Genomic DNA, 10209 nt, shown 5'->3' with positions numbered 1-10209 from the left:
TCCTTTCTCAGTGGTTTGGAGTGGTACATTCCTGCCCACCCGTTTTTTGGGTGTACCTCTCTCCGTCCTTACAAGAGTGTGGGAAGACGGGGATGTTACAGTACGGAGCTGGTTCTCCGTTTGGGGGCTTTAGAACCCTAATACATTTATGGTCTGTTATGGTGTTAGTCTCTCTATGTTTGGGGGAGATAATCTTTCTTCCAGTTCCTTTACGGCGGGGGTTTTACCGGGCTTCATGATGACTGGAGGGGTCCGAGACAAACAAGAACTCTACAAGCATATTGTTGTTCTAACACTTTTATTAATAAAACTTAGATTAACACGGATATGGTCTCCTCTTGGGTTTTTAGTGTAGTGTGGTTATCGTTCCTTTATCCTTAGATGTAGTCCCCTTCTCTCATATTTTCTTTGTAGTTTGGTAGTCCAATATAAAAATAATAAAAATATCCCTCCGGGGATTTAAAAAAAGAAAAGAACACTTATGCAGGCTGAGAGGAAGTATTTTGTTGTTGAAAAGGAAGCACTTGCATGTGTTTGGCCACAGAAAAGTGGAGAACATAGTTGTGGGGCCATGCATTTAAATTACACACTGATCATAGTACCTTGACAAGATTGTTGACATCAAAAAACTGGAAAGGGCAGATAATCAAATTGCTAGGTGGTTAGCATGGTTGCTAAATTCTCTTACTTGTTAGATGGAATATAAGGCAGGAGCAGAAAATGTTAACAGCTGATTGTTTCGGCTGCCCTTGCCATCCTCAGACATTTCATCAGAAGAGAATGTAGAAGTTGTTGCACTTCTCCCAGGTATCCCAGTTGCAATTACACAGGAGAAATTCGAAGTGGCATATTTAGCATGCCCAATCCAGCAGAAATTAAGAGGATTTCTGATGACTAAATGGCCTAATAATGTAAAGGGAATTGATTCAGAGTTTTTGCCTTATTTTAGAGTGCACGATGAGCTTTCATTACAAATGGTTGTATTTTACAAGGTACACATTGACTGCTTGTTCCAGAAAAGTTGCAGCCTACACCTTGCTCATCAAGGGATTGTACAGACTAAACAATGATTGCAGGATTTGTATTGGTGGCCTGGAATGGATTCTCAAGTGGAAGCAGCCATTACGACTTGTGTCACTTGTCAGTTATCTGATAAGTCAGTGGTAACACACACATTGCCATTGCAGCCATTCCCATTTCCCCATTCTGCATGGGAAAAGGTTGCAATAGATATTGAGGGATCTTTTGATTGTTGTTATGGTATTACTGTAATACACATGCCAGAAAATGCAGGGGGGAGGCGTGGCTATTTGCGCCGTTGCATTCTGATCTGCATTATGCAAACAGATGCGATGGCGGTGCACTAGGCTTTCATCCTTAGGCGCACGCTACAAAGAGGACAGCTGAAGGGAATAGGTGCGCGCTGGCACGATCACATTGAACGAGTCTGTCTGCAGCCTGTGGCAAACCATTTGCTAGTAGATCTTGGCAAGTACTTTTTAACTGCGCATCTTTGGCGGCACTCCACGGGTTGGCCATGGGTGCGCTACGCTTGCCAGATGTTGTGGTGTGATCGCGCCCCGAAAATCCGCCCAGCATTCGTGCCTTTCGTGCAGCAAATTCTCCGTGTGACCGGGGCCTAGATTATTTTAGTAAGTGGCAAGAGATAGCATTTATGTCACAAGCTATTTCTGCTGCTGTGATCAAGTTTTTGGCTGTAGTTTTCAGTAGGGAAGGGGAACCAATCTGATAATGGTTCCCAATTTACCTCTTTGGAGTTTGCAACTTTCCTTGTGGAATGAAACATTATCCATAGGAGGTCATCACTATATTATTTGCAAGCAAATGGAGAAACTGAGTGATTTAATAGAAGTTTAAAAGATAGCTTGCATACAGTGAAACTGGAAGGGAAGGCATGGACAGCTTTTACCACTGAATTTTCTGCAAACCTATAAGGCAACACGACATGCTGCAATGCAGAGATCACCAGCAGAATTATTACATGGGAGAGAGATGCATACTAAATTAAATGCTACTGAGTTTTCAAAGGCAAGTTCTGATGTATTGTTAGAATCTAATTTGAGAGAAAGAGTGGTTCAGAAGCAAGAGAAGTAGAAGACTTACACAGATAAACGTAGAGGTGCTAAGGACGTTAAATTTGAATGTGGTTCATTTACATAACATAAGAGAAGCCAGTGTTGGATCAGACCAGTGGCCCATCCAGTCCAACAGCCAAAAATACCAGGTGCCATCAGAAGGTCCAGCAGTGAGACCAGGACACTAGAAGCCCTCCAACTGTTGCCACCCCCCCAAGCACCAGGAATACAGAGCATCACTTGCCCCAGACTGAGAGTTCTTTGTGGCTAATAGCCACTGAAGACCTCTGTTCCATATGTTTATTCAATTTCCTCTTGAAGCTGTCCATGCTTGTAGCCGCCACCACCTCCTGTGAATTAATACAATGTGTTAATCACTCTTTGGGTGCAGAAGTACTTCCTTTTACCTGTTCTAACCTGACTGCTCAGCAATTTCATTGAGTGCCCACGAGTTCTTGTATTGTGATAAAGGGAGAGAGGTACTTCTTTCTTGATCTGCTCTATCCCATGCATAATCTTATAAACCTCGATCATGTCACCCCTCAGCCATCGTATCTCCAAGCTAAAGAGCCCCAAGTACTTTAACCTTTCTTCATAGGGAAAGTGTTCCAACCCTTTGATAATTCTAGTTGCCCTTTTCTGCACTTTTTCCAGTGCTATAATATCCTTTTTGAGGTGTGGTGACCAGAATTGCACACAGTATTCCAAATGAGGTCACACCATTGATTTATACAGAGGCAATATGATACTGGCTGATTTGTTCTCAATTCCCTTCCTAATAATCCCCAGCATAGTGTTGGCCTTTTTTAATTGCAGTTCCACACTGTCTCGACATTTTCATTGAGTTATCTACTACGACTCCAAGATCTCTCTCTTGGTCAGTCTCTGCCAGTTCAGACCCCATCAACGTGTATTTATAGTTAGGATTTTTGGCCACAATGTGCATCACTTTGCACTTGGCCACATTGAACCCCATTTGCCAAGTTGATGCCCACTTGCCCATCCTCGACAGATCCTTTTGGACTGCCTCACACTCCATGGAATGGAGAAGTTTGTGAAAGTTCGTGGTTTGGAGGTTGTGAAAACCCCAAGCCACAAACCTCCACGAACCTCCATTTTCCCTGGTCCGTGCCCATCTTTATTTTCTATAAAACTCAGTTTAAGGAACTACCTAGCAGTTTGCAGATGGGACAGTATGGGACAGTATGGGACAGTATCCAGAGCCCACTAAAAGCCAGGGGAGCTCCTTCCTATGACTTCAGAAGGGGCGACTACTCTAATTCAGCAGCTTTCAGCTTTATGCATCCCCTAAGCATCTGTGAACAATAATGATTTTTACAACACACTACTGCCAAGCCTGCAGTATTTAGATACTGCCCTGAGCCTGCCTTGGTAGGGAAGGCAGGGTATAAATTGAATAAAGAAATAAATAAATTTGGGAGTCATCATTTCTATTTTAATCATTGTTGTAATGTGGTTTTATTTGTTTATTTTTCACCATGTGACCCTCAAAATGGCTTAAAACAAAAACAAGTTTTAAAAAACCCCATAAAAGCCAATACTGCTTAAAATAGCAAAGTGATTTAAATCCGCTGCAACACACACAAAAAAGCTGGAAATTTCACCCCTGAGCGGGGGAGGGAGAAGACGGGGGGGGGGGGGGAATGAGTGTGAACTAAATGTCAACTAAATGGTTTTGGATTGTAACAACCTGTTATAGCTTTCTCTCGTTTCCCATGTCCTTAGAGAAAGTTTGGTCACATTAACTTAGGGAAATTCTTCAGAAATGGAGAGCTATGTTTCAAGGATCCTGTCTACAGTTCCCTTCTTTGTCTCAGCTTATGGTGTTCCACCTGCAAAGTACTAGTGCTATATAGTTGTGTGCAAAAAAAAAAAGGTATTTTTCGGGTTTGGGTGAATTGAACCTGGAAAATATTGGTATTTACCAATATTCCCAAATCCCAATATCAATGTGCTATTGGGATTCAGGAAATATTTAGGATTGCTGATTTTTTTCCACCTCCATTATATCCTACGGGGGCTATTATAGTCAATGGCCCCATAAGCTATAATGTAAAATTGATCCGGGGGTAAGTGGGCTGGGGGAAGGAGGAGGTTTGAGTTAGAGGCACCAAATTTGCAGTGTAGCTGCTGGAGCCTCTCCCCGATAGAACCCCCAAGTTTCAAAAAGATTGGACCAGGGGGTCCAATATCTATGGGCCCCAGAAGAAGGTGTCCCATCCTCCATTGTTTCCAATGGAGGAGGGAAAGGCATTTATTTTATTTTTATTTATTTTATTGTATTTATACCCCGCCCTCCCTGCGAACGGGCTCAGGGCGTTAAAAAGATGCAGTCCATTTAAATGCCTTTTGCAAGCTGTGAGCGAATTCCAAATTAATGAGTTCACCCGGAAGCCTTCAGAGTTCACTTGCAGCACGACTTGCAAAAGACATGGAGAGAAAAAAGGTATTTAAATCCCTTCCCCCCCCCCATGCCTTGCAAAAGTTTAGTCCTGGGCTGGCTCCTCTTTGCAGCTCAGTTGAAAACCGAGCTGCAAAGAGGAGCCAGCCCCAGCTGAGGGTTCTCCCCACAGGCTCTGCTGGGCAGCCTGGTTTAGACTGGACTACCCAACAGAGCCTCCCCCATCCTCCATTGTTTCCAATGGAGGGGGAATACATTTAAAGGGAATGTGGTCCCCTTAAATGCCTTCTGCAAGCTGCGAGTTCAGCTATCCACTAGTCCAAAAATAATCCAAATTATTTTCAGGATATTTTGGGGCTGCCATTTTTGGATAGCCAAATCACTAGCCCCCATCGGTGATTGGCTGAGAAAATACCCAATAAGGTATTTATTGGATTTTTTTCTGCTCTGCTCGGTTTAAAGAGAGCACACACCCCTAGTGCTATAACATGGGGAAAGGTGCATATGTCTTTTAGATATGCTGTGTTGTAGACAGGGTGTAGAACTATCCAAAGCTTAGACTATACTTTGTTTTTGTTTTTTGCTGTCAAGTTGCACCCAACTTATGGATACTCTGTAACAAAGGCTATGTACATGGGACAAAACTACATATGGCTGGAGGCAGGGGTCATTTCATAGAAAAAGAGGTACAGGAGCTCATTAGCATAACTCATTAGCATAACTTATTTGCATATGCCACACCCCCTGATATCACTGGAAGTGCATCAGAAGGCAACACCCACCACTCAGTCTCCACTTGACTGTTTTGGATTGCTAGCTATTGGGGGGGGGGATGTGCAGATCTGTCCTCGCAGAGGAGGGAGAGCTTGTACCTGAATAAAACTTGGTCTTAAAGGTGCCACTGGACTGTTTTGGATGGGGGAGGGCTCTGCAACTTACCTGGCTGCTTCTTGCTCTGACTGAGGGCTGCTGGGAGCTGGGGGTGGGGCTTGTTGCATGTGCCCACCCCCTGGGCTCTTTACTGCCGGAGCTCCGCTCCTGTGCGCTGCTGCAGGAAATGACCCCTGGCTGGAGGTGTGTTTAAGGTTTCTCCTGCAACCATGTGTACAGCAGACTGGGCAACCTGCTTTCTAGTTTAAATACTGACTTGTTTTATTAGAATAATTGTTTTTATTGTCTGCTTGGTTTCGTTGTATTGTTGTGAGCCATCTCAAGCAGTTCTGAAGAGGTGGCATACAAATTTTCTACATAAATAAATGTTTCTGTGCTGGCTCTCCAGATATTCTCATATTACCCTATTTGTGAAGAGGTAAATGGATTGTTCTGCCTTCTGTTTCGCAAAATGTAAAAGGAAGAACTCTTTGGAAGATTTCCACATAAACTTGTCACAAGGGACAATGAATCAGAGAGAGCTGGATTTTTAGACATTCAAGACAAATTCCCTGGTGGACCTCTTTTTAATAAACAAAGCCACATAGAAAAGCCCATCTTTAAACATACACATCTTTGTTCTTTTATCACAGTTGCAAGCGATGCTATTTTAACTCCTCTTCAATTGTCTAATGCTGAGTTCGTCCTCAAGTATTACTTTTATGAAGTGAGATTGGCTTGCTTAGCAAAAGGAGCTCCCTAGAGGACAAAGTATGAAACCAGAGGCAGCAAAGGTTTATTTCTGCCAAAGAAAAGGGAGCAAGAGAGCATTCCCAGAAGAACAGCAGGAGTCAGCAAGATCCCAATATTAAATTACTTTAGATTTTTCAAAGTAAATAGGTAAATTAAGAATCTGATCATGTCACCTCTACCTGAAAGCTCCCCTGCTACCGAATGCCGCAAAAAAATCCTACCCACTTGTTCAGCCTAAGGAAAGATAAAACTCTGAAATATCAGATAACCATATATCCATTCCTGGTACCTTGATTCCCCATGTCTGGTTGTGGCAGTTTCAGTTCCCCTATACATTAAACCAGGGGTCATTTCGTAGAAAAAGAGGTGCAGGAGCTCATTAGCATAATTTATTAGCATAACTTTTTTGCATATGCCCTGCCCCCTGACATCACCGGACGTGTGTCAGAAGGCAACACCCACCGCTCAGGCTCCACTGGACTGTTTTGGATTGCTAGCTATTGGGGGGGGGGGACATGCAGATCTGTCCTCGCAGAGGAGGGAGAGCTCGTACCTGAACAAAATTTGGTCTTTGTTGTAAGAAAAATGTGTTTGGCTTGTTGTGTCTGTGAAAGCGTGTTTACCTGTGTCACCCACACTCTCCCCTCAGTTCGTGTCTGCTCTGCAACTTACCTGGCTGCTTCTTGCTCTGACTGATGGCTGCTGGGAGCAGGGGGTGGGGCTTGTTGCATGTGCCCGCCCCCTGGGCTCTTTACTGCCGGAGCTCCGCTCCTGTGCGCTCCTGCAGGAAATGACCCCTGCATTAAACGTTGGTATTATCCTGATCCCCCTCCCCTCCTAGGCTACACGCTTCTGAGAGGCTGGGCAATCAGAATGCATGCGAGGGGCTGGACAGAGCCTACTTGCAGGGAAACCCTAGCCCTCGCCCTTTTATCCTGGTAAACATGCTGCCATCATCTGGACTACGACTCTACAGCTTCTTTGCAATGGCTTAGCTCACAAAGAGCGGGGTATTGAGGGAATGTGTGTGCATATGGATTAATTCTCAACCTCCTTCCATACCTGCTCATCCCCTAGCTCAGTCAGGTGTTTGATCTCTGTGTGGATTAATGGCAAGGCACAGTAACAGAACTTTTAAAGTAAAAAAAAAAGGACTTTGATTGACTTGAAAACACTCCTGTCTCTAAGAACACAAAGGCAATGGCAATTCATAGCAGAACAAGGCTGCAGATGTGTTATGTAATCTAAGATAAGGAACCAAACCAATCACTCACTGAATTTGCCTAGTCACTGATTTCGCCTTGGCATTTGTCCCTGAGATATGGGCATAAAACAGCTGGCACTTATAAAGAAACAAACCATAGCTGTTGCAGACTTCACACAGCTTTCTTGCCAGTTCCCTGCCCCGCAGTTTTTGCACCTGACAGAAAGGACACTAAATCCTTTAACCCTTTTTCTTTCTAGCTGGGAGGGGTTCTCTTCTACCTGTCCTGAAATGGGGGCTGGTGTCACATTCTTTATGAACAACTTTCAGGATCCAGGTTGCAATATAACATAAGATGAACTGTATTAACTATTCACATAACTTAGAAATCAGTAGTAGAAGAAGCAGACTGACTTGCTGCTTCAGCCTTGACTCTGTTCATCTGCCTGACCCTCTAGGATATATAAGCACCACCGACTTAAAGTCATAGTCTCCTCACAACTGAGTACCTACATTTTCTGCTGCCTGGCATATAACCAATTATGTTTGTGGTGCTCCCCTGGCTTTGAGGGCCCGTCCGGTCAGAATATCAAAAGTAATCAGTTTTGCTTCCTCCTGGCACTATGGCAAAATGGCCCCTTCATCTGTCACCCTAAATGGGGGTGCTTTCCTTCCTGCAGGTAACCAGAGGCTGTTCTCAATTTATTCCCATATAATCTGATGTCGCTGAGGCTGTAAAACCAGCTTGTGTGTGTTACTTCACAACAGCTGCAATTTAGCAAATTGTGAGAGATTGTGCAGAAAAACACAGTCAGGTCCAGATAGAAATGTTGAAGCCATAGCAAATGTCCATTCTCATTTGTACATTACAATGCACAACCCAGGCAAAAGTTACATGTGCATATGTATTCTTCTCACTTTCTACCTGAGTGGTGCCTGACTAGAATCAATACAGTGCTGCACATGGAGGGCTTCAGCCCCCCCCCCCCATGCCACTTTTCCAGCCTGAAACAGTCTGGGGAGGTGATACTGGCTCTGTTTGGGAAACCCACATGTATTCTGGGAAACATGTGGGTTTGCTCAAGTAGCACCTCTTTCTGCATAGAAAACCCATCCAGTGACCAAGTTACACATTACAGGGTCACACATCTTGGGTACAGTGCAGAGACCTGCACGCTCCCCATATATGTGACTGGTGGGCTTCCGTAACACATGAATGAAACGCGGCCGTAAATGTCTACAGATGTCTAATGTTGTAATCAGTTGTGCAGATGGAATGCATTTTTGAATTATATGAATAAATAGTATCACAGTGAAGCAATCTTAAGTGAACCAGACTTACTCCATTAAGGCAAAAAACCCCACACCTCCTGTTTCCTCAATCTCTATTGAAATGGTAAGCATGGTGACCTTCATGTGGTTTAATTACCTTTTCCTGTTAATTCTGGTAGACAGCTCACTCCTTTGTAGAAAGCCTTTTCATCTGGAAATAGAATCTTGATAAGAACAGCCACAGAGGGCATTTTCGGGGTGTGATGAACCAAAGAACCACAATTAATATGTACACTCTTACGTTCAAGTAAAGAATTCAGCATGGCTGCAGTTAGCAAGCTCAACATGGGGTGCTAGGCCACATACAGTGGGCATGTTTTGCCAATATGGTACAGTTGCTAAGGTGCTTGACCAGGATCTGAACAACCTGGGTTCTAATGTCCACTCTGCCATGCAGCCTGCTGGGTGACTTTGGTCCAGTCAGCCTCCCCCCCAATGAAACCCACCTCACAGGATTGTAGGGAAGATAAAATGGGTGATGGGAGAGCCATGTGCACTTCTCTGTGCTCTTGGGAGATGGGGCAGAATAAAAATGCAGTAGATGCAGGGGTCATTCCATAGAAAAAGAGGTGCAGGAGCTCATTAGTATAATTCATTAGCATTACTTATTTATATATGCCACACACCCCTGGCATCACCGGAAGTGTGTCAGAAGGCAACACCCACCACTAGACTGTTTTCGATTGCTAGCTATTGGGGGGGACGTGCAGATCTGTCCTCGCAGAGGAGGGAGAGCTTGTACCAGAACAAAACTTGGTCTTAAAGGTACCACTGGACTGTTTTGGACCAGGGGGCCAGGGGGGGCTCTGCAACTTACCTGGCTGCTTCTTGCTGGGAGCAGGGGGTGGGGCTTGTTGCATGTGCCCACCCCCTGGGCTCTTTACTGCCGGAGCTCCGCTCCTGTGCACTCCTGCAGGAAATGACCCCTGAGTAGATGGATGCTGTGAAGGCAAGTAAAGCAAAAGTCTTGGATGCGCATGTCTGTCACTGATTTCCAGGAAACAACTGCTGAGAAGCACAATCTGTCTCTCTTGCTGAGCGTTTCTGTCAGCTGAAGCTTGCAAGCCTTGGTGTGTCTTATTCCCATGTGTCAGCTCATGAAATGTACTTGGAAGTCGTGAGTTTGGCAACAAAATAAATGCACGGTACTTTTTATCCACTTCCTAGCTCCTTGAGCCTTTCAGGACCAAACTCAATGTGACATATAGCTGTGTGTTTTTGCTCCCCTGGCTTTTTAAAAACCACAAGTAGTTCAGGGAGGCTGAGGTGGAGAGATGGCAGGGGAGGGGGAAAGGAGCCAGTTTGGTGCAGTGGTTAAGTGCGCAGACTCTAATCTGGGAGAACCGGGTTTGATTCCCCACTCTTCCACTTGCACCTGGCTGGATGACATTGAGCAAGCCGTAGTCCTTGAAAAAGAGCCATTTCTGACAAGAGCTCTCTCAGCCCCACCTACCTCACAGGGTGTTTGTTGTGGGGAGGGGAAGGGAAAGGAGCTTGTAAGCCGCTCTGAGACTCCTCTGGGTAGTGAAGGG

The sequence above is a fragment of the Gekko japonicus genome, unplaced genomic scaffold, assembly GCF_001447785.1.
Source record: "Gekko japonicus isolate JY-2015 unplaced genomic scaffold, Gekko_japonicus_V1.1 scaffold2694, whole genome shotgun sequence".
Taxonomy (NCBI): Eukaryota; Metazoa; Chordata; class Lepidosauria; order Squamata; family Gekkonidae; genus Gekko; species Gekko japonicus.
This window is presented reverse-complemented; position numbering follows the sequence as displayed.